At 48.5% G+C, this 25,958-nt stretch overlaps 1 protein-coding gene across 1 annotated transcript in view; it reads right to left on the bottom strand.

Annotated features, from left to right (window-relative positions):
- FAXC (failed axon connections homolog, metaxin like GST domain containing) overlaps positions 1-25,958 on the bottom strand; it is a 279,788-nt gene that overhangs the window by 185,593 nt on the left and 68,237 nt on the right. The window lies entirely within an intron of this gene.

The following is a 25,958-nucleotide window of genomic DNA, read 5'->3' as shown; positions in this document are numbered from 1 at the left end:
AGGCTGGGTGAGATATAAGATGAAATGGGGGGAAAGTTTAATGTAATTAAAATTAAGATTGTATGACATATCTTGATGATGGTTTTTCATTGTTCTTGGGATGAATTTTTCCCTTCCTATGATTTACTTTTCCCAGTCTATAGCTCTCTGTGTTTTCGAAAAATGCTTTATTTTGTTTTGAACTTGATGATAACGCTTTCTGAATTGTAAGTTACTTTTGTTTCCCTGGCAATGTCTTATGAATTTGTAACTCTGATGTTGATGAAAAAAAATTAAAAAAGGAAAACATTTACCAACAGTATTGAAAAGGTTTTCTCATGGAAAGTACGATAAATTTACAACCAGCTCAAAAGAAAGTCGGAGTAGATCCCAAACAACTGAGCAACTATAAACCCATATCGCTCCTCCCATATCCTGCAAAAGTACTTGAAGCACACGTAGCAAAACTCCTATGCGCCTTAATCGAAGAGACTACATTTCTGGACTCTCATCAGACAGGCTTCCGGCCATCACACTCGACCGAATTTGATTTTTTAAGTGTAGTGGATGACCTGAAGGAGGGAGCAGACAAGGGGTGCACGCAGGGATTGGTTCCGCTCGACCTGTAGGCTGCATTCAACACAATATTAGCGGATAGAATGGCAGCGCAGGCCTGAGAAGAACGGCCCTGATCTGGATGATTTCAATCTTGGGGGATCGTACCCAGTCTCTTAGGCAGGCGTCCTTTAATTCGGCCAGGGTCAATGCCACCTGCAGTGTACCTCAAGGTTCATCCCTTTCCCCCACCTGTTCAACCTCTAAATTTGCCCCCTGATCCACTCCCTCCAATGCAGGAGGCTTAAGGTATATAACTACGCAGACGATATGCAGCTGATTTTCCCAATAGTCGAGACGGAGGACTCTAGGGCATTTTTTTGAAACACCATGCTATTTATTAAAGACTGGATGAGTCATAACCATCTCAAATTAAACTCTGATAAAAATAGATATAGAAATTTCAAATAACAGACTCCACCACAGGACGCCAGGACACTGGCCGGCTACATTAGGCACTCCACCTATCCCTAAGGACTCTGTTAAGAGCCTGGGCATCAAAATTGACGCAAACCTACCTACTAATGCACAGATTAGCCTAGTTACATCATTGTGCATTTTTCAACTAAGGAGTTTTAAGAAAATCAGGAGATTCTATACTAGGGAGGCAAGTATGTTGATCATGCTGCCCATGATCATGTCCAGGCTGGATTATGCCAATGCTAGCTATTTGGGTCTCCCAGCCAATCAAACCCATAGACTGCATCTGATTCAGAACCAAGCAGCCAGGTTTATCTTCCAGCAACCAAGACATTGCCACATTAAGCTGTGATGAAACAGCTTCGCTGGCTTCCCGTGGCTCAGCTGTCTATGTTCAAGACAGGATGCATGCTTTTCAATGCTCTCCACGATAGGGGCCCTACATTTATCTCCACAAAGATCTCACTGTACCTTCCCAAACGGAACCTAGGATCAGCTTCAATGAATATGCTGAAAACCCCTAGATTCCAGCACAAGCGAATAGGTGGCTCACGTTTTTGTATAATAGGCCCCAAACTTTGGAATTCTCTACCGATTGATATCAGACTAACGCCGGACTACATTGGTGTCAGGAAAAAACTGAAAACTTGGCTGTTCACCCAAGCCTATTGCTAGATCGTACCCGGGACGGCTTCCAACTTCCAATTAGCACCAAGAAATCTTTTGGTGTACGTGCGCTTAACAAGTTCCCTAAACATAAACATAAAACCAACTAAAAACCCCCCACTTACTTACCAACAATAAAAATCCTTGCATGGGAATCACCCAGGCTACTAGACTTACATAAAATAATCTTCTCCCTTAATTCCTCAACACATACTGACAAGCCTATGTTATCTACCATAATGAAAGCTACCCCATACAACACCAACCCTCTTATTTTAGCTATCATAAACTCTTTACTAGAAGAAGATATATTCCCCTCAACTCTAAAGTCAGGACAAATACCCGCTTTCCTAAAAAACACATTATCTCCCCCTCAGCAACTTCCAAAACCTAATGCCTGTATCCAACCCCCCTTGCTAGTACAAATCATTGGGAAAACAGCCACCACCTAACTCCTAACCCACATATCTAACTAGAACCTTCTTAGTACATGCCAATCTGGCTTACGTGCTAAATGCAGCACTGGAATGATAACACTCAAAGTATTTGCGGCAACCTCTGATCTTTTCATGATGGAAACGCTAACATTCTGGTATTTCTCATCCTGTCAGTGGTATCCTACATACTGACCATGAGACCTTATTGAGCCAACTCTCAACTGGGATGGGAATCGAAACCAAAAATTGTCAATTTGATAAAATAGATTCTTACAGATTAGAACACATCCCTCAATTGCAGAATGCCACAAGGGTCAAATCTTCTCCCTTTTCAGACTGGAAATGCAATCACTGAGAGCCTGTATGATAAAAATACCAGCAACCACCAATAAGCGGACAATACTCAACTAAACACAAAGTGTCACCCCTATCAAGCATCTCATATTCAGGTAGACATTTCACAAACTGAGTTCTGAATGTTAAGATCCTCATTTAGAGAGTGCCATAAGTGTGTAAAAGTTGTGTTAAATGTGTGATACATGAATTACTGCCCATTTAATACTCCGTCACAACATTAAATGGTGTAGTATTACCGCATTTCTGAGGCAATCCATGCTGGTAAGCACTAGGGAAAAACTAGTGCTATCTCTGCACCTATAAATACAGGAACCATTGCGAAAATAAAGTTTCTCCATGTTATTCGACATATAAAGGTAAATCGGAGATAGTACCACGTATACTTGTGGTACTGGGATTGGAGTTGCAAAAGTTTATTTTCTAAATGAGAATCTCTAAAGGCATCAATTCAAAAGCTACCTATTATCATGCAATGTAGGAATAAAATTTGAGCCAGTTGCAAAGGTGGTAAAGTCATCCTGCAATCTAAATCTGACTAATTGAATTGTCGATTAACATTCGCGCACTCATGAATAAACAACTTTTTATGGTTTAATTCTCGATATTGAAATTTGAAACACCTTTACAAAAAAAACTCTAATGCAAGTTTAGTCATCATGCCATTTAACAGTGCTACTAACAACCCGATAAGCCCTTAAAAGACAAGCTAAGTTCCACCGTTCTAGAATTGGTCTATGCCAATGTAAAGCAACTGTACATGCACTATGAAGCAAGAGTAAACAAAACAGTACCCAGAACCCTCCTCCCAAAAAAATCCTCTCCATCTTTCCCCACCCCCGTGTTCCAAGTTCACCACCAAAGATATCTAAACTACACCTGACCTCTAGTTCTGTAACGTCTGTTGTATATCAGAAAAGCACAGTAAGCGGAGGTATCGGGGCAAGTGATTTCTCGGAATTCAGAGACAAGTAAATACAGGAAGGGTCACCACAGATCCGCATATTTGGATCCCTCCCCCACTATTGTCAGCGTTAGCTTCTCCATGCCCAGTAAGTACCACAAGCGATGTAGCCAACCTGTAAAGGTAGGTACTTGATCAGTTCGCCAATGTGTAAGTATGTTTTGCATTGCTGTGCCCAACACAATCGCTATCTGGCGGCCTCTGCGAGAGCGCAAGGGAGAGGTCAGTGGGTTTGGAAGGCCCAAAAGAACATAGGAAGGAAGCCTAGGAATTTCTGTTTCAAAATGTTTACCTCATCCAATACTTGTTTCCAGTAAGATTGGAGATGAGAGCACTCCCACAGGAGGTGTACCAATGTGCCTACTTGTCCACAGCCCCGCCAACAAGCAGCGTCTCTAGTGTGGTTCATAGGGTAAATGCGTTCAGGAGTATAGTACCAGTATGTGACTATATTTATGAGGTCCGTGACCAATTTTTACATGAATTGAATTTGAATATGTACAATTGTGTTGCGTGGAGTACTACAACACTAATAATTAATATTCAGAAGCGTTCCTACATACACATACTCAATAATCATTCATGAATACATGTGTGGAAGACCCACACACAAAAGTATAAACTAAGCGCCAGCCAATATGAAATGCTTTCAACAATAGTATTTAATTCAATAGTCAGCAGAGTATTTACTTTTCAATATATTGAGGTCACGGACAATTCTATACTCCCGTATTGCACCCAGGTCCGTTCTGACTTTTTGGGTTACCCCATTATCTATAATGGTTATCTTTGTGAGGGTTTCAGTGACTCCCATGTGGTAGGCGGAATGAAGTGCCCTGTAATATATGCCTTCCCACTCTTTGTGACTAAGTGATCTATCTAGGTCCCTTTCCCAGGGGGCCTGTCCCGAGGTGTAAGTGTGAGCAAATCTGGCCTGTAGCATTCTGTATAGATCAGATATTAACTTTTTGTCTGTCGTGCGTGTAAGAAGCCAGTATTCATAAGGGAGGAGGTGTCTATCAGTCATAGGTCGGACTTTATTGCTGAGCGCCCAGTGTCGCATTTGCAAATATCAAAGTCTCTCCAAATCTGGCATCCCATACTCTTGTTTAAATTGGGAAAAAGGGATAACCCCCTCTGCGTCGTACATGTGATAGAGGTATCGACACCCCAAGGGCCGTCATTTCACAAAAGCCATTGTGTCCAAACCTGGGGAGAAATCAGGATTGTCTAGCAATGGAGTGAGCGGAGACGGAAATGTGGTAAGTTTGTGCTTAATGTTGATTTGATCCCAAAACTCCATTGGAACTCGTGTGATATATGAGGCATATAAGTTAGGAGGCCTGTGCTTTTTACGGAGAAATGGGATTTCCTGCAGGGGTCTGCCTGTCACCGCCTGGTCCTGGAATAGCCAGTGTTTCTCTGACTCCCATCAACTCCACTCAACCAGTAAGCGTAATTGAGCTGCATGAAAATAGAGCTGCAAATCAGGGAGTCTGAGTCCGCCACCCTCTGGGGGAAGCGCCGCCAGCCTCTGTTTTAGGTGCGGTTTCCGACCATTCCATATGAACTGGGCAAGTTCTGATTGCGTCTGCTGTATCCAGCCCGAAGGTGGCCTGAGGGGAATGGTACGAAACAGGTAGAGGATCTGCGGAAGAACAGTCATCTTGATCACGGCTACTTTGCCCAGCCATGATAAGGGGTATGCTTCCATCTACCTAATTCCCACCAGATCTTCTGTCGCAAGAGGGCATAGTTAGTAATTGCCGTTTTACAGAGAGAGGGAGCCAGCTGGATATCCAAATACGGGATCGCATCAGTCGCCCATTGTATGGGGAATAAGCTTTGCAGATATTCCCGAGTGGTCCGAGTCAGAGACAAGTCTAGGGCAACCGACTTGTCCATATTCACTTTGAACCCAGCAGTACGTGCAAAAAGATCTAAGTCCTCTAGGCATGCTTGCAACGCGTCTCACGGGCTAGATAAGGAAATCAAAACGTCATCAGCGTAAAGACTGATCGTGTAGACGTAGCCGCCAAATTTGATCCCCGTGACCACCGGATTAAGTCGGATCTTTTGGGCCAGTGGTTCCATGTAGAGAACAAAGAGGAGGGGTGACAAAGGGCACCCCTGTTGTGTGCCTCTCTCAATAGGGAACCGGGAAGAGGTGTGTCCATTGGCTTGGAAAGTGGCCATCGGAAACTTATAGAAGTTCAGTACGTATGTGCGGAATTTCACTCCCAGTCCCACTCTCTCCAAAACTTGCTCCAGATAGGGCCAGTGAACTCTATCAACCGCTTTTTCGGCATCAATAGCTAACATCATGTACTCCCCCTGTGTGCGTGTAGCTTTTTCAATTTAATGCAGGGCGCGTTTCGTGTTATCCAAGGTTTGGCGCTCCGGGATGAAGTCCGCTTGATCGGGGTCAACCAGACCAGGCACATATGGCGAGGGGCGTGTGGCTAAAATCCCCACATATAGTTCAATAACCACATCAACAATGGAGATACTGCGGTATGACCCGCATTGAGTCTTGTCTTTCCCTGGCTTGGGGATTACTGTTATGGAGGCCTCTAGCAGGTCTCCCGGAATCGCCCCCGGCTCTGAGAAGGAATTAAAGAAGCGGGTGAGGAGTGGGGCAACCTGGGCGCAGAATGTCTTATAAAAGACCGCAGAAAAGCCGTCTGGACTGGGTGCCTTCGCTGGTTTGAGATGTGAGATGGCGGCAATAACTTCCTCAGGTTGGATGTCTCTATCAAGGTGTTCAGCTTAGTCTTTAGTCAGAGCTGGTAGAAGTATGGAGTTGAGAAAGGCTGTCCCTATTCAGCTCTCTAGTCGAGAGCTGGTGTAAAGTTTGGCATAGAAATCACGGAACACCTCAGCAATGTCGCAATCCTCTGAGACGCGCCTACCATCCCTCCAGTGGATCTCCTGCACCCTCTGCTTCTGTCTAACCTCTCGCAATTTATGGGCAAGCAAGCGCCCGCATCCATCCCCCCGTTTAATAGGCATGTTTCAATCGCAAGACCTTGAATTCCGCCCTATCCTGGTCAAGCGCAGTCAATTGCTGGTGCACAGCCTTAAGCTGCCTCCACACTCGACTGGCCACTGTTCTCTGGTGTATCCGCTCCAATTCCTTAATCTGTTGGTTGAGTTCCTCCCGTTTACGTCGGCGCTCAACATTGTCCGCTACGGATATAGCTATGAACTCCCCCCTAATGACTGCCTTCAACGCTGCCCATCGTACCGCGAGAGAGGTGTCAGTGTCATTGTTGTGAGAGAGGTAGTCATAATGACGCGCTATATCCGTGTAACAACGTCTTTGTGATATAGTAGTGTCTCTCTGAGGTGCCATGTCCTAGGAGGTCGTTGTACTGGTGGAAGGGAGAGAACAGTGGTCACAAGGCCATGATCTGAAAGGGAGGCTACCCCTATCTCCACCTCCGTCGCTAGTGCGCGCACCGACTCAGATGCCAGCATGTAGTCCAGTCACACGTATGTTTTGTGGGCATTAGAATAGTATGAGTATTCACGGCTTTGGGAATGGAAGCTATGCCATAAGTAACTGAGCCCTAATTCCTGCAAGCGGGTCATACCCTCTGTCGAAAGGGCGCCTGTCTAATGTGTGTGCTGGCATGATCTGTCTAAGTTGTTGTCGAAAACCAGATTGAGGTCTCCCCCCAAGAGTATATGTCGGTCAGGTGTGACTGAGGCCTCTGTAAGAACAGAGTGAAAGAAGCGCTCTTGTCCCTCATTAGGAGCATATACTGAACCAATGATGAATGTGATACCACCTATAGCAAATCTGTAAGTGATAAGTCTACCCTTTATCTCGGCCTCTTTATGCAGAATCACCCACTGAAACCTCTGAGTTACCAGGATAGCCACCCCGGCTGTTTTAGTAGTACTGGAAGAGAAGAACTGATGTGGGAACTTTCGAGACCTAAGGCAGTGATAATCTTTTGCCAATAGGTGCGTTTCCTGCAACAAACAGATATTGGCTTGGGTATGCTCTAGACATAAAAGCACCGCTTTACGCTTCACCGGATTGTTAAGACCCCTCACTTTCAAAGTGAGTATTTTTAAGTCTGGGAGCAGGCATTTATCCAGATAATAGAATAGAAAGCAATGTCGAGGCACCAAATCTGATACCATTAAGGCTTAGAACATGTTTGCGCTGTAGAGAGCTCATGCGACCCAGGCCTGTACTAGCCCTGAGAGGTAGGTGGACAAGGAACACCGAAACCCACCCCCAAACAAACCATCCCCCCCTAAAAGGAAAAATATGGAAAAAAGACAGCAAAGACAACTTGTCCATCATCCGTAGGTGATTGGAAGTGAAGTGAATTGGGGTAGTCTGTCAAAACCGAACATCCCCATCCTCCCGCCAACAGCCCGGAGCAACATACAAATGCTCATGTGGCCCAATGATATCGTAAGGTTCAGCCAGTCTGAGAGAAAGCCAGCTCCATCGACGCTGCCTCAAGGGCGGCTTGCTGGCCTTTCGTGATCTCTGCTGCAGGAGGTTTCCTAGCATGGCGTCTACCGCCCTGCTGGTGCCATCGGGGTCTGGAGTCATCCGGTTCCGCCGTGGGGCTCCTGGTATCATTTTCTTCCACCAGAGGGTCCACGCCTAGCAAGCGGCAGGCCTCTGTCAGGGATCGCAGCTGGTAAAGCTTGTTATCCATGCGGAACACCAGGTGGAACGGGTGGCCCCAGCTGTAGGAGATATTGTGCTGCTGCAAATAAGTGGTGAAGGGCCTAAAGGTTCTATGCTTTTGCAGGGTGAGCGCTGACAGATCCTGGTACAAGACCGGTGTCTGATCCCGCAATGTCAAGGGGTGATGCTGCCTAGCCTTCTGTAGGATCTCCTCTTTGGTGCGGTAGTCCTGGACGCAGACCAAGATGTCTGGCGGTGGTGCGGAAGAGGCCCTCGGGGGTCCCACCCTGTGCGCTCTGTCCAGGCAAAGCTCCGTTTCTGAGGGTCTCTCCAGTATGTGATTGAACAGCTCCTTCACATACTGGGAAAGATCTTTCATGTCATCCTCAATCCTCACTCCACGGATCCTTATATTATGGCGTCATGAGCGATTCTCCAGGTCTTCAAGATAGGTCTGGAGGTCCACTTGTTGGTCATGAATTTGGAGCACCTCCTGTTGTAGTGCGGATAGTTCCGGGTCCCTTCCATCGCTTTTTTCCTCTAAATCGGCCACCCGTTCCCCAATACTATCCACATCTTGGCGGCCCGCCTTGATTTCCTCTGTAAATTCTTTCTTAAGTGTTTGGATATTCTTCCTCAGGGCCATAAACATGGATTCTAAGAAGGCTTTGGTGATCGGTTCCGCTCCCTTTGCACTCACAGATGTGGATTGGGCATTGCCGGATGCCATGGTGGCGAGCTGTTGACCCGCCTGGGCTTTGAGAACAGGTCCTTCAATGTTTTATCCTTGTGACCTCGGGAAGAGGACATATCGTGCACAGGTGCGTTGTCAGGGGATCGTGAGTTGGGTGTGTGCCCCACAGGTCTCAAGCCCAGTGTGGTAGAAACGCCTGGATCCGGACTACTTGCCCTTCCCACACAGTTTCAGTGCTTACGGTAGGTAGGGTACAATGGTGGGTCGACCTATGGTGTCGGTGTATTCACTCAGGGGGGTCCCCAGTGTCTCACACAATATGCTCTCTCCAATAGTCTGAACCCCTCTCTTCCGCTACGCCTAACCTCCAGGCCTCCCAATGCCTTACAGTTCCTAGAGGCAGTCACCCCCGGTGCCTCCCACCACCCCCCACCCAAGGCAGCACCCAAGGGACAGTCTTTGTTGAAGGTGCTGTCGATCCCCCCAGACTCTGCTCGGCCACCGGTGGCCAGTCCGCCGTCTCCAAAGACCCCCTCAGACAGTTATTCCGGCGCAAGGGCCTCCCCGGACCCCTAGGGCCCCCACCAACTCAATATCAGACTCACTGTTGAGTGTCCGTCAACCAGCTACCTCGCTGTCTGCTTGTCTCAAACGAGGCCCCCAGTGCTCACCTCCCCTGTTTACTGCTCTCGTGTGAGGCTCACCAGGCCAGACCACTTGTTAGCTTCAGATTTCCAAGGCTGTGTCACTGTCCGGCCGGTCAGACCATGCTTACATCCGCAGTCGGTCCACCCTGCTTACATCCGCAGTCGGTCCCAGCAAGCGGGAAAAAAATGGGAGGTAGTCCCTCCACCTGTTGCACCAGTTGCAAGATTGCCCTCCAATCCTGCTCTCTCATGTGACTCCCAGCCTCGGCGCCCGTCTAACATAGGCCAGGGATCAAGTCAATGTCTGAGGCTGGGCAGGCCTCCCCCTGCACTCTCGTTGCGGCTGCCCAGCAATCCCCAGCTCCCCTACCACAGCACCCACAGTAGGTCCCCCCCGGCACGGAAAGTGCTACTGGGCCCGCACCAGTGTTAAGCTGCAAGGGGGTGCCAGCGACACCGCAGGGTCCTCTACCGCAGGTGTGTGGGCCTAGTATCTGCCAAGTCACTGTCCTAAGATGGCGGGCGGGTACCTCTCACTCCTGGATCTTCCTCTGGACTTTCGCAGGTGCAATTCTGCTGCCTCCCATATGGGGGCCTCCCCCGGTATCCACACTGGCCGGCAGGACCTCTCCTGGGCCACTCACCATCTCCCCAGCCGCACACCTACGGGGCCCACCAGGCTGGACCGTCTGTCAGTCCCCTCTGTACCTGCTCAGTATCAGGAACGCCACTCACTCAAAATGGCGGTCCGGGCCTTTCACCGCGACACTCCACCGGTCCCCTGCCGCCTCGGCCTCACTACTCCATCGTCCTCCAGACCCCGGTCGTTGTGCCGGCATCCTTTCTGAGGGCCAATGCTCCCTCCAGGCTGAACAGGGATCAGGACTCCGCATTACCTGACCCCCTAACTGTCCAGACTGAAGATCCCAGGCGGAATTGCATGGCCCTGTCGGCGCGGCACGCCGTTTGCTCAACTCCAGCGATATGCCTGAACGGGCACCGTCTCCGTTCTAAGTTGGCCCCCCACGGCACCGGGACCTCTCCTGCTCTTTGAAATGGTCCGACAGTAGCTAAAACGGCCCCAGGACCGGAGCTTTGTTAGGCCATCGGCAGGAGCTCGGGAGCAGTACGTCTGCTCACACCGCCATCTTAGCCACGCCATAAACAACTTTTTAAACACTCATAGTATATTCACGGTACAGTAAAAGAAGTAGAACAACTTACAATTATTAACAGGGGTTGTGTTGACCCACAAACGGGTAAAAGCTTCTAATGCTAGAAGTGGAGCAGTGAAACTAACAACAGACTAAGGACAGGATGTGGCCTAACGGCTAGAGCAATTGAGCGCAAAGCTGGGCTACTGGGTTTGAGTCTCTGCAGAGATGCTGAACATCATGTGATTCTGGCCTGATCATTTAATCTCCTGTGCCTAACAAACTAAATGTGTCCGTCTTTAGCAACTCGTGCTCATGTAAAGCATTCCGATATCTTCGGGTTGAGTTTGCGCTTTATAAAACTCCCTAAAAAAACAGTGACCAGTGTTACTAATGATCAATCAGCTGCTCAGAAGGAACCTAAAAGGGACACCATTTTTTCTGACACGATTGGGCAACTGACAGAATTGCTGCTTCAAAAGCTTAAAAACACACAGGGGCATATTCTCAAGGAGTCATCACAGAGTTATCAGCACTTTATTGCAGCCAAAGTCACAACAAAATGATCACCCCATTCACAAGCTGGTGCTAACAGCCCATAGCATCAGTTTACCTGTGATAGCAGCTGCACAAAACATCGCCATAGATGACCCCGGCAACTATCGCTAATGAGATGCAGAGTAGGCGTTCCTGTGCAAAAAGCCGCAACAAGACCACTCCGCAACATTCTCAACGACCAGCCAGATCGCCGATAAGAACTCAAAACAGGCGAAAAGGCGCGTTAGCAGCAGGAAATTAACACCTGCTCAGACTTGATGTAAAGTCGGACGGCACCAGAAAAGGGAGCCCAGCCCAGACCCACAACTGAAGAACACATGCCTTACCTACTGTAACTATATCAGAGATTCATTGACCACCCGGGAGAGTCTGATGCATCATCCAGATCCTCCAAGTGTGTTAACTAACACTAAACCCATGGGTCAGAGATGTAGATTTAAAGCAAAAACAGAGACAGGTCCCAATACCACAGAAAAAATGTGTGAGCACAGAGAGAGCGCCTCACGGACGTAACTCCCGAGGGGGTTCCTGGTTAACAATGTCCAGTATACCCACTTCTCATCATCGGTCACTCTCTCTGTGTAAAGTGTTAAAAAAAGACAAGAAAACAAATAGTGGTATGTAGAGAAAATAACCAATACCACAGTGTACTTTTATAAATAGTGTGTCTGTGCACATATAACCCCGAAACCAAATACTAATAAATAAAGTACTGTGTAAAGTGCAACCAAAATATTAAAAAAGGTTAATGGTAAGGGTTGCTAGCTTTCTATCTTTATTCTGGAGCTGCAAGCCTTCCAGATTAAAAATGGATTTTCATATACCATACAAGCTCAAGGTGCCGACATGTTTCATTGCTATCCATTCAGCAAATTCATCAGGGCAATCTGGGGTTCTTAGACATCACACTTATATGTATATCTCGGATCTGTATCATAGGATAAAACAGAACACAGAGGTAAAATCATAAGCACCCCACACCAGGGGGTTTCTAATGGTGGTCACTCAGGTTTCAAGTCTTTATTTCGATTTTTGACAAATCATAAAAGACACATTAAAATACAAAAGTAATCGATTGATTCAATAAATTTAAACAAAAAACTGTTCAAGAATAAAAAATAAACAACCATCAAAAAGCAAGCACAAAAAGACATTTAAAGCAAATCCAAAGAAGAAAACAAAAAATGAATAAAAAAGAATTAAATGTCAATTGATGAGGAACCTGAATAGTTCATAAGAGGATGAATTACGTTAAAAAAAAGACTTTGCAGTTCGTATTGATTGTCAGTGAGCCCTTTCTTAGGCAAGTGTTCAAGGAATGCAGATGGAAGATGCTAATTCTTATCACAAATGATTTAAACTGATACATATTCTATCAGATTCTATCAAATTGCGAGCCATTGTGGTTGGCCAGGGAGCTATAGCATGTTTTTTAGCCTTAGAAGCCAAGCCCAGCCCAAATATTTTGCCAGACTTACAACAAAAAGTTCGGAGGTATTGGTCTTAAGCGCCCAAATGGCTTCCGTAGATGTTTTGAATGGTAATTTTTGGAACAGAGGTTTTAACCATTTCTTTCGGGGTGCAGCATATCTGGGACAAGCAAAAAGAAAATGTCCTTCAGATTCATTATGACCTGGACAACATTTACAGTCGGATGATGACTCTGTGGACCATTTGTTTGAGAAAGAGTTTAGAGGCAAGGAACCCACTCTAAACTGATGGTACAGCTTTTTGTCTAGCGGTCTAGTTATTATGTCCCAGTAGGGCTCTCGCAATGGGTCAAGTTTAAATGTTAGAAACCTGCCCGTGAGGCTATTTTTGTTAGAGAGTAGGACTCTTTTTAGACGGGTTGTGGCCCAGTACAGGGATTTGAACTCATCTTTGGAGGGGAAAACGTTGGATTGGGGGGATGACCAAAGGTGTTCCAAGCCCATATCAGTAAGAATGGTTTTTACAGCAAAAAACCAAGGGATTTTCCCAGATCCAGTGATAGACCTAACTTCAGCCAGTTCCTTTGCAAAAAGAGATAGATCTGGGGACGTCCATATACGTCTCCACAGGGCCACCAGCCTAAATCTAGCCATCTCGTTGATCGGAGGGGAACCTAGGTCCAGGCAAAGGGGGATCAAAGGGGTCGACTGTGGAAGACCTACTAAGTTGCGAAGGAACTTACATTGGGTTTTGAATAGGTTAAGCAGGTCCATATGGCTCCAAAGATCAGCGCCATATAAAATGGCGGTGGAGATTTTAACATCATAGATCCTGAGGGCCGGTAGGACCCGCTTAGTGATCGATTCCTTTTGCTCTTTAACGAGGCAACCAGTCAGCCTTGCAAATTTGAGATGTTGAATGTTAATTTGGTCTTTCCATCTCAAACGGCTGTCAAGGGTAACCCCTAAGTAGGTCATAGTATCAACCTGCTCGAGGTTTACTCCATTCAACCTCACAGAGCTCCGGACTGGGTGATTTTTAGTAAAAACCATGAACTTCGTTTTCCCCACATTTACCACCAGGTTGTTGATGGCACAGTACTCCTTGAAGCGGTCCAACGCCCGCTGGAGTCCGCTACGTGTTCTTGAGAGGAGTAAAGTGTCATCTGCGAAGATGAGAAGGGGAAATCTCATCCCAGCCAACATTGGGGCATCAGTGGGGGTATCCATGAAGAATTTAACAACTTAATCAATAAAAAGGAGGAAGAGTGTTGGGGCCAGGACACACCCCTGGCGGACACCTCGAGTTACGGGAAATGTCTCTGTCACTTGTCCCTGGCCACCCCACCTTACCCTCGCATACTTGTCCTCATGGAGTCTAACGATGAGGTCTAGTAGTTCTAATGGGCACCCCAAATTTTTCAGCACATCCCACAGTTTATCCCTAGGCACCAGGTCGAAGGCGGACTTCAGATCAATGAATGCAGCAAAGATGGTACCGCCACCGAGCCAAACCACCTTCCAATAGATCAGGCAGAGTCTAAACACCTGATCTATGGTGCTTATTCCCGATCTGAAGCCCGCCTGCATGGGAGATAGAATGCCCTCTGTTTCAATCCATCCCTGGACCCGTCCCAAGACCATACGTGCTATAATCTTTTGAATCGAGTTGATCAAACTGATAGGGCGGTAATTTCCTGGGATGGACTTATCGCCCTTTTTATAGATCGGGACTATTTCGGCTCCCTTCCACGATTTCGGGACTGTGGCTCCGTGGGCTAGGGAGTTAGCTATCATAGTTATATACGGGAGCCACAAGGCGGGGTTGGATTTAAATAAATCCGCCGGGATCAGATCCATACCAGGGGCTTTCCCTCAGAGAGTCAAGGCCAGAGCCAGCTCAGCCTCAGCAACTGTAAAGATTAATTTTTCTCCATGGGGGATCAACGAGAGTGTCTTGCCCGAGGGATTCATAGCTTCGGGGTCATCGGCTCTGAATTGGGCAGAGTAAAATAATACCCAATCCTCAAGGGGCACATTGTTTCCCGGGGTAGAGGAGTCCGAGTTTTTCCCCCATTTAACTAAATCCCAAAACTTTTTTGGGTTGTTTGAGGTAGATGCCTCCAGAAGATCAGACCAGAACCTATCTTCCCACTCCCGTTTAGCTTCCCTAAGGGTTTTCCTGTAATGGAGCCTGGCAACCTTAACTGCAACCATGTCCCGTGATTTAATGGCTGAAATAAGAGCCGAATGTGCCTCCCTGCATTTCCTATTGTACCATTTCTGGGGCAAGGGATTTGTTTTAGTAGAAGCATTTCCGCACGGGAGGGAAAGAAGGGATTTTAGCTGGTCAAAGCATCTAGTATGTAGTCCCATCACATTATTAGCCAAACCAGAATCTGCCCCCAACAAATCAATTTGCGACATTTCATTATACACGTTATTTGCCACAGTATTAATATTGTCCCATAGAAACTTATCCTCCATGACCCGGGGCCATTTCAGTCTCCTCCTATCGTTAGTTAGTAGAGCATCCCCTGTAGTGGAGGCGGTGGACTCCTCCTGTCTCTTTAGACCTGGTATTTTTAATGACAGTATCAGCGGGTTGTGGTCACTTTCCGGGCGCTGTAGTACTGCCATATCAATTAGTAGCGGCCAATGTTCCATATTCAACAAGATATAGTCCATGCGGCTCTGCCTTTGCCCATTGTCAAAAGTACAACTTGCTTTAGTGTCCGAGGTTGAGCGGCCATTACATGCACGAAATCCCCTATTTAGGCAGAATGCCATCCAAGACACTGCCGCCTCTGTTGCTTTTGCCCTCTTTGCCACTTTTAAGTCGGGGATGCCCCAAACAGAGTCCTCAGCCATGCTCCAGGCTTCTCCCATATCAAACAGTGGTTCTATGGTGCAATTTAGATCTCCAGCACGGATGGTGACATTCCCGCTGTCCATTTCAGAAATTATGTGGTCGATGATGGTCAACAAAGGCGGACTTCGACCACCGGGCAGACCTCTAGCATAGATATTAAAAATGTTCACATGTTGCTGGTTATCTTTACTTAGTTTGATTTGGAGGAGATCCGGATGGTCAACAGAGAGTTCAGTTGGGTAGAGACCCAGAGACTGTTTCACCCAGATCGTCAGACCACCTAAGGCCCGCCCTTTGCCCCCTTTAATCGCAGGTTTGAAGAAGTTAATGTAACCCAACTTGTAGACAGGCTCGGTTGCCCAGGTTTCTTGCAACAGAATGATGTCGTAGTTGTCCACAAAGTTCGACCAATCAGTAGAGGCAAGGCGGGCCTTAATACCCGCTATGTTCCAGGACAAGATTTTCAAGTTGTCATTCAATTGGACCAAGGGGGGAGGTTGCAAAGATGAAGGCTGTATAACTGCCTGTGAATACCCTTTATCATCTTTAACCTCCATGTGCCTAACATGGACTATTGGAGCTATAGGATTATCCTTAGTCGGGATCTCTCGAACAACTATATGGGCTGGAGGATTAGTTAGCCTGGAAACTGGACCTCTGCCCTCAACTGCTGGATTACTGAGTAGGTATGGACTCGCCATACTGTGCTTAATAAACTCTTGGACTGCTGATTTAACAGGGGAAGGCTCACTGGGTGGATCGTGGAGTCAATCGATAGCCTCAAGGCCAGAGAGGGGACCAAAATGATTAAAAAGGAAGGGACGCTGACAGTCGAGAGGGGTTAATGCCAGGGGGTGTCTTACGGCTGGAGCCTGGCGAAATAGAGGGTAGGATTGAGGGGGTATTTGCCTATGTGGGTAAAAATATGATAAGGCTAAGGTTTGTACATCCCCCTGTCTTGCAAACCTCGGTTCTCTTCGGATGGCATCTACCACCCACATGTCTTTGAACGAGATTAAGATGCAATCTCCCTCTAAGTCTTTGGTCTCATGGCCCACCCAATCTACTCTCCTCACGAATAGTATCTCCGTAGGAGTGGAGGGAGGTAAAGGGCGGTTTTTATTTAGCCAGAAAATGACTTTATTACGAAGGTCCCCATAAGACTCCTTGCTGCCTGGTTTTAGCGGGGCTACACCTGTCAGGACAATAGTGTGTTGAGCTGCTTCAGGTGGTAAATCAACACGAGGAGTAGTTGGTCTATTGCGTCCCCCCTCCCTGTATTTGTTGAGGGCAGTACGTTGATCTCTTTGTGTGCTAAGGGGGGCAGGGTTTGTAGTAGGTTGTGGGGGAGGTCTCATGCTTTGAAGCCCACCAGTATTTTGCTTATCCACTGTTTTTGAATTTGGCTTTAGTGCCTGGACGTGGGTGCTAGTGCCTGGTTTAGAAGATGTAATATTTGATTTTTCTCCCCCTTTAGGCGTGATAGTGTTTGGCCCTGTGGTTTTATTAGGTGGTGGTTTACCCCTTGCCATATTGTTGTTACCAGGGGCCTTAGTGGCTATTAGTGTTTTGCTGACAGCTGTATGGTTATTACCAAGTAATGTTTGTAGCATCGCATGGTTTGAGTTAGTCATAGCCTCCATACTATCAATTTTTGAGGTCATGAGCCTTGTCCGTTCCAGGACAGGTAGTAGTAAAGTTTTGAACATGGCCTCCATTTTTGCTAACAAAACTTCGTCACTATTGAGGCACATGGGGCAGGTACTCGAGGAGCCCAAGGCCGAGAGGGAAGGGCATAGCATATTAGTAAATACAGAAGGGATTAAAGGGTCTGGAGGAAGCTCAGACCCCTGACTCCTATCGTCTTGGGCATCATGTACTTTAGGAATTTTTATGTCTCTCTCCCCTGACAATCTAGAGTCCAACTTTCTCTTTTTAATATTGGGACCAGGGTTGGGTGCGGGGTGGTTGGTGGTTTCGACAGGATTAGAGTTGCTAGAGTGATTAAGGGGAAGGTATCCAGAAAGCTGACTAGGATCGAGCCCCCCACTAATCAGTGAATCATCATCATCATCCCCCTGGCTACATTGGGAGGCTTCTATACTGTGCCTTTCTTCCTTCAAGATACCAGCTGTTGGGCTCGCCCCTATACTTTCTAAATGGACAATAGCGTCCGTAGAGGTAGTGTGGGCACAGTTGAAGGCAGCATGTGGAGCAGAGGGCACAGGGGAGGTGGAAGTAGCTAAGGCCCCCAATGACGATCGCTTGCCACTGATAAGATCTATTGATAGTCTTTTCTCGACCATGGCAATTTCCTTCTCCAGGAATCCAGTAGCCCGTGATATGAATGCGTCAAGGGGGCCAGATACGACTCCCTTGGTAGTGTGGATTTGCACGGAACGTTCTTTGCCTGACCGTAGTGGCATTGCAGAGGTACAGATGGGAGAGTCTTACAAGAGTGTCGGGCTGTATTAGCAACTCCAAGGGACAGGAGATATAAGTGCGAAATCCGCCGGCTACCTTATGGCCTTCCGATCAACCAGGGGGGGGTGGGCCTAGGCCGGACTCTGCCGTACTCGAACGGCCTCAAACGGCCCGCTCTTTGCCCGGTCTTCGCCCCGGTCGCTCCCGCGCGCTCCCGCGCAGCGGCAGCCCCGCCCAGTTATGTAGGATGTTGACAGGGCAGGGGGCGTGTCCGGCCGGGAGAGCGGCCACAGGTGTTCCGGGCAGGGACTCCTGGTCAACGGAGTCCCTGCTAGGCTGCTCGCAGCCCTGCCGGTGCGGGAGGGGTCAGTTGGTCTTCTCCTTTGCTCCCTCGACGGCTACTGGCGCAGCGGGACCCGCGGAGCGGGTCCGGCAAGTTACAGCGTCTTCCCCTCAACACGGGGCACCACGGCAACAGGCGGTGATTTGGATCCTCAAACAGCACGCAAACAACAAGGTTTCCCGCAGGCTGGAAGCACAGAGCGGCTTTTGAGCTGTTAGGGGCGTGTCCGGCAGGGAGAGCGGCCACAGGTGTTCCGCGCAGGGACTCCTGGTCAACGGAGTCCCTGCTAGGCTGCTCGCAGCCCTGCCGGTGCGGGAGGGGTCAGTTGGTCTTCTCCTTTGCTCCCTCGACGGCTACTGGCGCAGCGGGACCCGCGGAGCGGGTCCAGCAAGTTACAGCGTCTTCCCCTCAACACGGGGCACCACGGCAACAGGCGGTGATTTGGATCCTCAAACAGCACGCAAACAACAAGGTCTCCCGCAGGCTGGAAGCACAGAGCGGCTTTTGAGCTGTCAGGGGCGTGTCCGGCAGGGAGAGCGGCCACAGGTGTTCCGCGCAGGGACTCCTGGTCAACGGAGTCCCTGCTAGGCTGCTCGCAACCCTGCCGGTGCGGGAGGGGTCAGTTGGTCTTCTCCTTTGCTCCCTCGACGGCTACTGGCGCAGCGGGACCCGCGGAGCGGGTCCGGCAAGTTACAGCGTCTTCCCCTCAACACGGGGCACCACGGCAACAGGCGGTGATTTGGATCCTCAAACAGCACACAAACAACAAGGTTTCCCGCAGGCTGGAAGCACAGAGCGGCTTTTGAGCTGTCAGGGGCGTGTCCGGCAGGGAGAGCGGCCACAGGTGTTCCGCGCAGGGACTCCTGGTCAACGGAGTCCCTGCTAGGCTGCTCGCAGCCCTGCCGGTGCGGGAGGGGTCAGTTGGTCTTCTCCTTTGCTCCCTCGACGGCTACTGGCGCAGCGGGACCCGCGGAGCGGGTCCGGCAAGTTACAGCGTCTTCCCCTCAACACGGGGCACCATGGCAACAGGCGGTGATTTGGATCCTCAAACAGCACGCAAACAACAAGGTTTCACGTGATCAGCTGACACGGGGTCCTATGTATGGTTGCCGGTACGTCCGGATGTGGCAACCATAAGGTAATTGTTAGGCCCTTATATCTATGGGCGATGTATGAGTGACCACCATTAGAAAGCCCCTGGTGTGGGGTGCTTATGATTTTACCTCTGTGTTCTGTTTTATCCTTTGATACAGGTCCGAGATATACATATAAGTGTGATGACTAAGAACCCCAGATTGCCCTGATGAATTTGCTGAATGGATATCAATGAAACATGTCAGCACTTTGAACTTGTATGGTATATGAAAATCCATTTTTAATCTGGAAGGCTTGCAGCACCAGAATAAAGATAGAAAGCTAGCAACCCTTACCATTAACCTTTTTTAATATTTGGTTGCACTTTACACAGTACTTTATTTATTAGTATTTGGTTTCGGGTTTATATGTGCACAGACACACTATTTATAAAAGTGCACTGTGTTATTGGTTAGTTTCTCTACATACCACTATTTGTTTTCTTGTCTTTATTTCACACTTTACACAGAGGGAGTGTCCGATGATGAGAAGTGGGTATACTGGACATTGTTAACCAGGAACCCCCTCGGGAGTTACGTCCGTGAGGCACTCTCTCTGTGCTCACACATTTTTTCTGTGGTATTGGGACCTGTCTCTGTTTTTGCTTTAAATCTACATCTCTGACCCATGGGTTTAGTGTTAGTTAACACACTTGGAGGATCTGGATGATGCATCAGACTCTCCCGGGTGGTCAATGAATCTCTGATGTAGTTACAGTAGGTAAGGCGTGTGTTGTTTACAGTTGTTTGAGTTGGGGGCGTCCTTACCTCTTTCCCCCTTTACACCTATTGATTAAAAAAGCCACAACTGAAGAACAACAAATGCCATGGAGCTACTGATCATGCAGCTCGGAGCCCCAACAGGCCCACAACACCCACCGCCACCACCCCAGGCCTGCCCCCCCTAAGACCCTCCCCGCACCACCCCCCCAGACCATCACAGAGGCAACGCAGATTCAGACAGCGGACCTTCAGAAAACCACCAGCCTCAGACCTAACACCAGAGTATGTCATTGCCCACTACAGGCTAAAAAGGACAACAATCCTCCGCATCCTGAACATCATTGCCCACAGGCGGACGGTACCAACACAGTGGACAACCAACATCCCTCCGCAGACAAAGCTGCTGGCCGTGCTGCACCTGTTGGCCTCTGGTACCTTCCACCCAACAACAGCCAGAGTCGGAGGAGTCTCACAGCCAGCCCTATCAAAGTTCATCAAACCTGTCTTGGATGCCATCATCAGCTTGGTACTCCAGCACCTATACTTCCCCCACACTGCGCAGGAACAGCTGGAGACCAAGCAAGGCTTCTATGTCATATCTGGCTTCCCGCACGTGTTGGAGGCAATCGACTGCACACATGTCCTACTTGTGCCCCCTGCCGACACTTGACACAATTACGGCAACAGAAAGCACAAGCATTCCATCAATGTGCAGGCAATAGTGGATCACCGGGGACTCTTCACCAACGTTATCGCCAACTACCCAGGCAGTGTGCATGATTCCTACATCTTCCGACAATCCATCATCAACCAGCGCTTCCAGAATGGCACCTATGGGAATGCACTGCTCGTTGGTAAGTACCAAATGAACACACCACACACCTCAAAAACACAATCATGCAAACCACAACTCTGGGAATGCACACGTCACAAAGTCACATACAACATGCCCACACAACAGCACAACTCACTGTGGGAACCTGGCCTATCCATGTACATAAGCCATCAAAGGCATGGCACCTCAGCTACACAATAGCAGAGTATGGGAAGAGGAGAGAATCAGGCAAGTGCGAAGGAGGAGACTTGACCGATGAATGAGAATGCACACAATGCCAAGTGTGGCGTGGATGTGTTGGACAGACTGCAGTATGCAGACCACAGACATATTCATGTCGACACGCACCGCTGGTGTACTGAGTGTAGTGGACAGCGGATGCAACCATGTCACCCCAGCGAGTGAGGGAGATCAAGGAAATGTAGTTTGTTACGTCCCCCCCTGTAAGCGTGTGCGGAATGGGCTGGCCCAGCGTATGCCAGGTCAGCATAGGGGTGTAAATAAAGAGCCTTTGGCGTGGTCCTCTTCTGGAATGCCCCACGTCCCTGTCATGGCGGTGTCTCTCACCCCGCCATGAGACCTACGCAGTCAGCTGTGTTGCCTGGAATCCTGTGCGCCTGCTTCACCCCAGGCCGCTGGTCCCCGAAGCCGTCATGGCCACCCCTGCGCATCCAGGTATCACTGCCCACCTGCCGACACCCGCATGTGTCAAAAAGGGCCCACTGCATGCCGCTGCAAGCTCCAAGCTCCAAGCTCCAAGCACCCAACCTTGGCAGCCTCCTCAGACCATCACGGCCTCCGCGACACAGGCACAGGCCCGCAGAACACCTTTCCCATTGACGTACTCCACCAGCATGCACAGCGGACAAGTAGGTTACACATTTGGAACTGAGTCTTGATTACACCATGGCAGAGCACATTATTTAAGGCTGAGTTTATGTCACTATACTCCCTTCAATGTGGTGCCACCAAGTCTGTGCATGTGACTCCCACCAAACGTGTCTGTGGGCCCTTGCTGACTATGGCCTTCGGTCTACACTGCAGTCCTGCAGGCCTCACTCCAATCCAATGCTGTCCGTCCCAGGCAGGACATGGCCTCCATGCCGCCTGCGCACCTGCTCAGCTCGGGTGCCACTACCTCCGTCAGCCACAAATCTAATCTACATGCCATTCCAACATTGTGCGTTAGAGATCAAGGAGGAGATGGCTGGACAGTGGTTAACCCGCACTGATCGCAGCCTACGGCTGACACTGCCGCCAACTAATCACATTTTTGGAACTGATTCTTGATTTCTTCATGGCAGTGTTCATGTCACAGTATGCAAGGAGAGCAGGAAGACGCGCTTCACTCAGGAGGAGAAAAGGCTCACCTTTAAGGAGGTAATGGGACACTACCAAAAACTGCACTGGTGCCACTGACTCTGTGCAGCGCATACCTACCACACATGGCTGTGGGCCCCGGCTGACCGCTGCCTCCGGCACACACTGCGGTGGAGTAGGTCACACAATTTGAACTTGTCTTGCTCTCTACATGGCAGAGTCCATGTCATTGTACAGGCCTCACCACTGAGTGTGTGCCCTGAAATTCATGGGCAATCTCTGTTTGAACGTCAGTGGCCTCTGAGCCCAAGGTCTGGAGGTTGTCTTCATCTACATGTAGCTGATACTAACAAGGTGCAAATGTGGAGTCTGTAGCAATCAACTCGGTCATTTGCCTGTTTCTGCATGCTCTGCCCTCTGCATCATGCTATGGAAGGACACCTTCCACAGTCCCCTGCAACCCTCCGCGTCATTCCCCTTGGACATCGACGAGTATGCACTCAGCTCGTGTGGCCCTAGCTCAGTGCACCGCAAGTCACCGTCCCGTGGTGGTATACCTGTGCCGGCCGCTGTGCATCCGGGGCCACAAAGTCTGTGCTGCTCAAGTCAGGGACACATGATGTTCGTACCTTGTACTGCTGATTGTCTGCCCACTCTTGGCGTTTCTGACAGCACCAACCAACCAACCACTGAGTGGTGGCTTACACTACCCAACACCCATCCAGCACAGGCGTCACTGGAGATGTGACCCTGGCAATAAAAGGGGCAGGGCACACTTGCCCGTAGCCAGTCCCACAAACTCACTTAGTGTATCCGTGTGGTCATTATGTATGCATGAGGGACTGCGGATATTCCACATTACATTGTGCTGTGTACAGTGTGAGCAACCATGTCACCGCAGGCAGTGGTGTAGACCTGGGACATGTAACCGTGTCATATCTCCATGTGAGCGTAAATGGGGTGTACAGGCGTATGACAGTACTGCGTAGGGGTGTGGCTCCTCCACACGTGGATCTGGGTGTGGTGCAGTGTAGGCCTTGCTAAGGATGTGGCTGATGCGTGTGTCTCTGTTGTAGTGTCTGCGCCACATGTCCTGCAATCGACAATGTTGCTATGTGTGCGTGCTCGGCCGAAGGGGTACATGGGGGAGGGCATGCCTGCTTTGGGTCAGGGATCACACATGCCAACTGTTGTGTGTGTCGCTATTAGCGCAGCATGAGCCAAAGATGTACCCTCAACTGCATGTCGAGTTCAGCCAGCCAGGTGCTCTACATATGTGTAAGCTCTGTCCTTGCAATGGGCCTACACACACGTGACCGGCCACATTCTGCGCAGCATCATCACTTTGTCGTAGTCAGGTTTGTGGACATGCGCAGACAGGCATGACAATGGTGTGCCGTAGGGGTGCATATGATGAACTCTCGCTGCGCACACTCGTGAATGTGCTTGGGGGGGGGGTAGGTGCAGCAGTGAGGCTATGTAATACACAGTGATGCCGCTCATTAGCAACACGCAGTACATGTCATACAGAATTACTGAGTCACACATATCACACACCAATGAACCAGTGAGCCTGCCAATACATCATGCAGTGCGTTGTCTTGACTCATGTCTCTCTGCACTGTCACTGGTGACAAAGGATATGCACTCTGCACTTCAATGATGACACCCCTCCGAGCCCCAACCACACAGAGGCAGTACATTTTGGACCACAAAGGCACCAGGGGCATTGTGGAGCGCACATTTGGCGTGTTGAAGTCACGTTTCAGGTGCTTGGACGTCACAGGTGGAAGGCTCCTGTACAGCCCGGACTTCGTGTGCAAGATGATCGATGCATGTTGTGTATTGCACACCATATGTGTACGCAGCAAAGCCCCATGGATACGAGTGCCAGATGCACCAGACGACGATGAAGATGAGGCAGGTGGATCACACCCGACTGCAACCGCAGCAGGAATAGACCGTAGGGACTACATCATTGACAATTTCTTCTCTGGTTGACGTCACATTGTGGGGGTCCTTAGCAGTAATGGGAAAGTACATTAACTGACCACAGGCACAGCATGTGCTTATAAATGTATTCCAATACACATTTCCTGCGTGCATGTCACTCATCTGTACAGGCACTTCACTCAGACAAGTGTGGGTGCACCATGTTGTGCTGAAAAGTTAGGAATTTGTTGGTGGATTGTGGGTGTGTCACTTCTGTGCAGTGAGGCTCTTTAGGTGTCACGTATTCGTACTGCCAGTTCTATGTGTCACAGTTGTTACGGTATCCCACTCTTCGGCGTTTCACATGTGTCCCAATTCATTCCATTTTGGCTGTCATTTGTGGCCTACAAGTGACAACAGGGATTCTTTTGGACTCAAGTCCCATGACATGGGCGACATGTACGTAAGGCGGAATGACTGCCCTTACATTGGTCCATGCTTTCAATTATTGTTTGATCATGGACATGGCACGTCGGTATGCAGGGGGTGTTGTTTGGCCCTCTGCAATGTGAAGAGGAGATGCGGTGTCACAGTGTGTTCCATGTTTGTTGCTTTTTGTATCGCGATTGGCCTCATCGCAACTTTTTTTGCGTTCGTGTTTCGCATTTTTGCGGCTTGGCGCTGATTTTAACTCGGTCATTTGACGAGTTATCCAGAGACTATCGCATGGTACCGCCGTGTTGTGAATACTTAGTTAACACCTCGTAATTTTCCCACGATAGACTGCGACGTTGAGAGTTGTGTTAAGTTACTTTTGCGATGGTTTTCACATGTTCTTGAGAATATGCCCCACTGTTTTGTAAATGGGATTAATAAAAAACAATGTGGTGAAATATCAATTTCTTCTGACATGCTATTACGATCAGATTGAATTTATCATATTTAATGCATTGTCAGTATTAGCAGGCATAGCTAATACATTATTCATGTGAAGTTATAAAATATTGAACACAGTGCTCCGTGTAATTCTGATGTTTTGAAATGACAACCTTTAAGCGGACCTGGGGCTCTGGGCCAACATTGTTTAAAGTGCCCACCTATCAACATTAACTAATACTGTACGAAGAGGAGTGCAGGTCGGCATGATGTTACGCAGGCAGAGGATCTCTAAATGGTTTTGGTCCATGACAACCGCAGTGTTCTGTGTATGGTCTTAAACATGTTGTAGACTAGTCTTCGTGGTTGTAACTTCGCAGTAGTAAAAAAAATGAAACGTTCACACCATTGCTTCAGCATCACAATAGTAGAAAACTCATTTACCAGGTTTAAAGCATATATCTAAACCTGATACACCTCACTCCACATCTTTCATAGAGGGCATACTACATTTAATATTCAGAACGGTGCCCAGAAATCCAATTACATTTGGAGTGCTTCACAACCTAATCAATAGTGTGAAGCACTATATAGTGGATGCAATGCAATATAATCCAATCAACTGATAACAGAAGAGTGGAGATATATGGAAGGGTAGCAACGACCGTTTTTTGCACCCAGGGGTTCCAAGCAACATCACAGACAGGAGCGAATGTACAGTTGTCTTTTGAATCACTTGACCTCAAGGTTAAAAACACATCATTGTTGACATCTATTCATCTACAGTGTTAAGTAGTGTATGACCTATCTATCTCGAATCTGACCCCTGAAGCTGACTCCATGGATCAGCTGTGCAGGGGAGAAGGATTCATGGGGGACCAATACAGAAGGTGTAATTCCCGTCAAAAATATCTGGCCAACT

This window comes from Lissotriton vulgaris, chromosome 6 (assembly GCF_964263255.1).
Source record: "Lissotriton vulgaris chromosome 6, aLisVul1.2, whole genome shotgun sequence".
Lineage (NCBI taxonomy): Eukaryota > Metazoa > Chordata > Amphibia > Caudata > Salamandridae > Lissotriton > Lissotriton vulgaris.
Note: the sequence above shows the minus strand (reverse complement) of the source record. Positions and strands in the feature narration are given on the sequence as shown.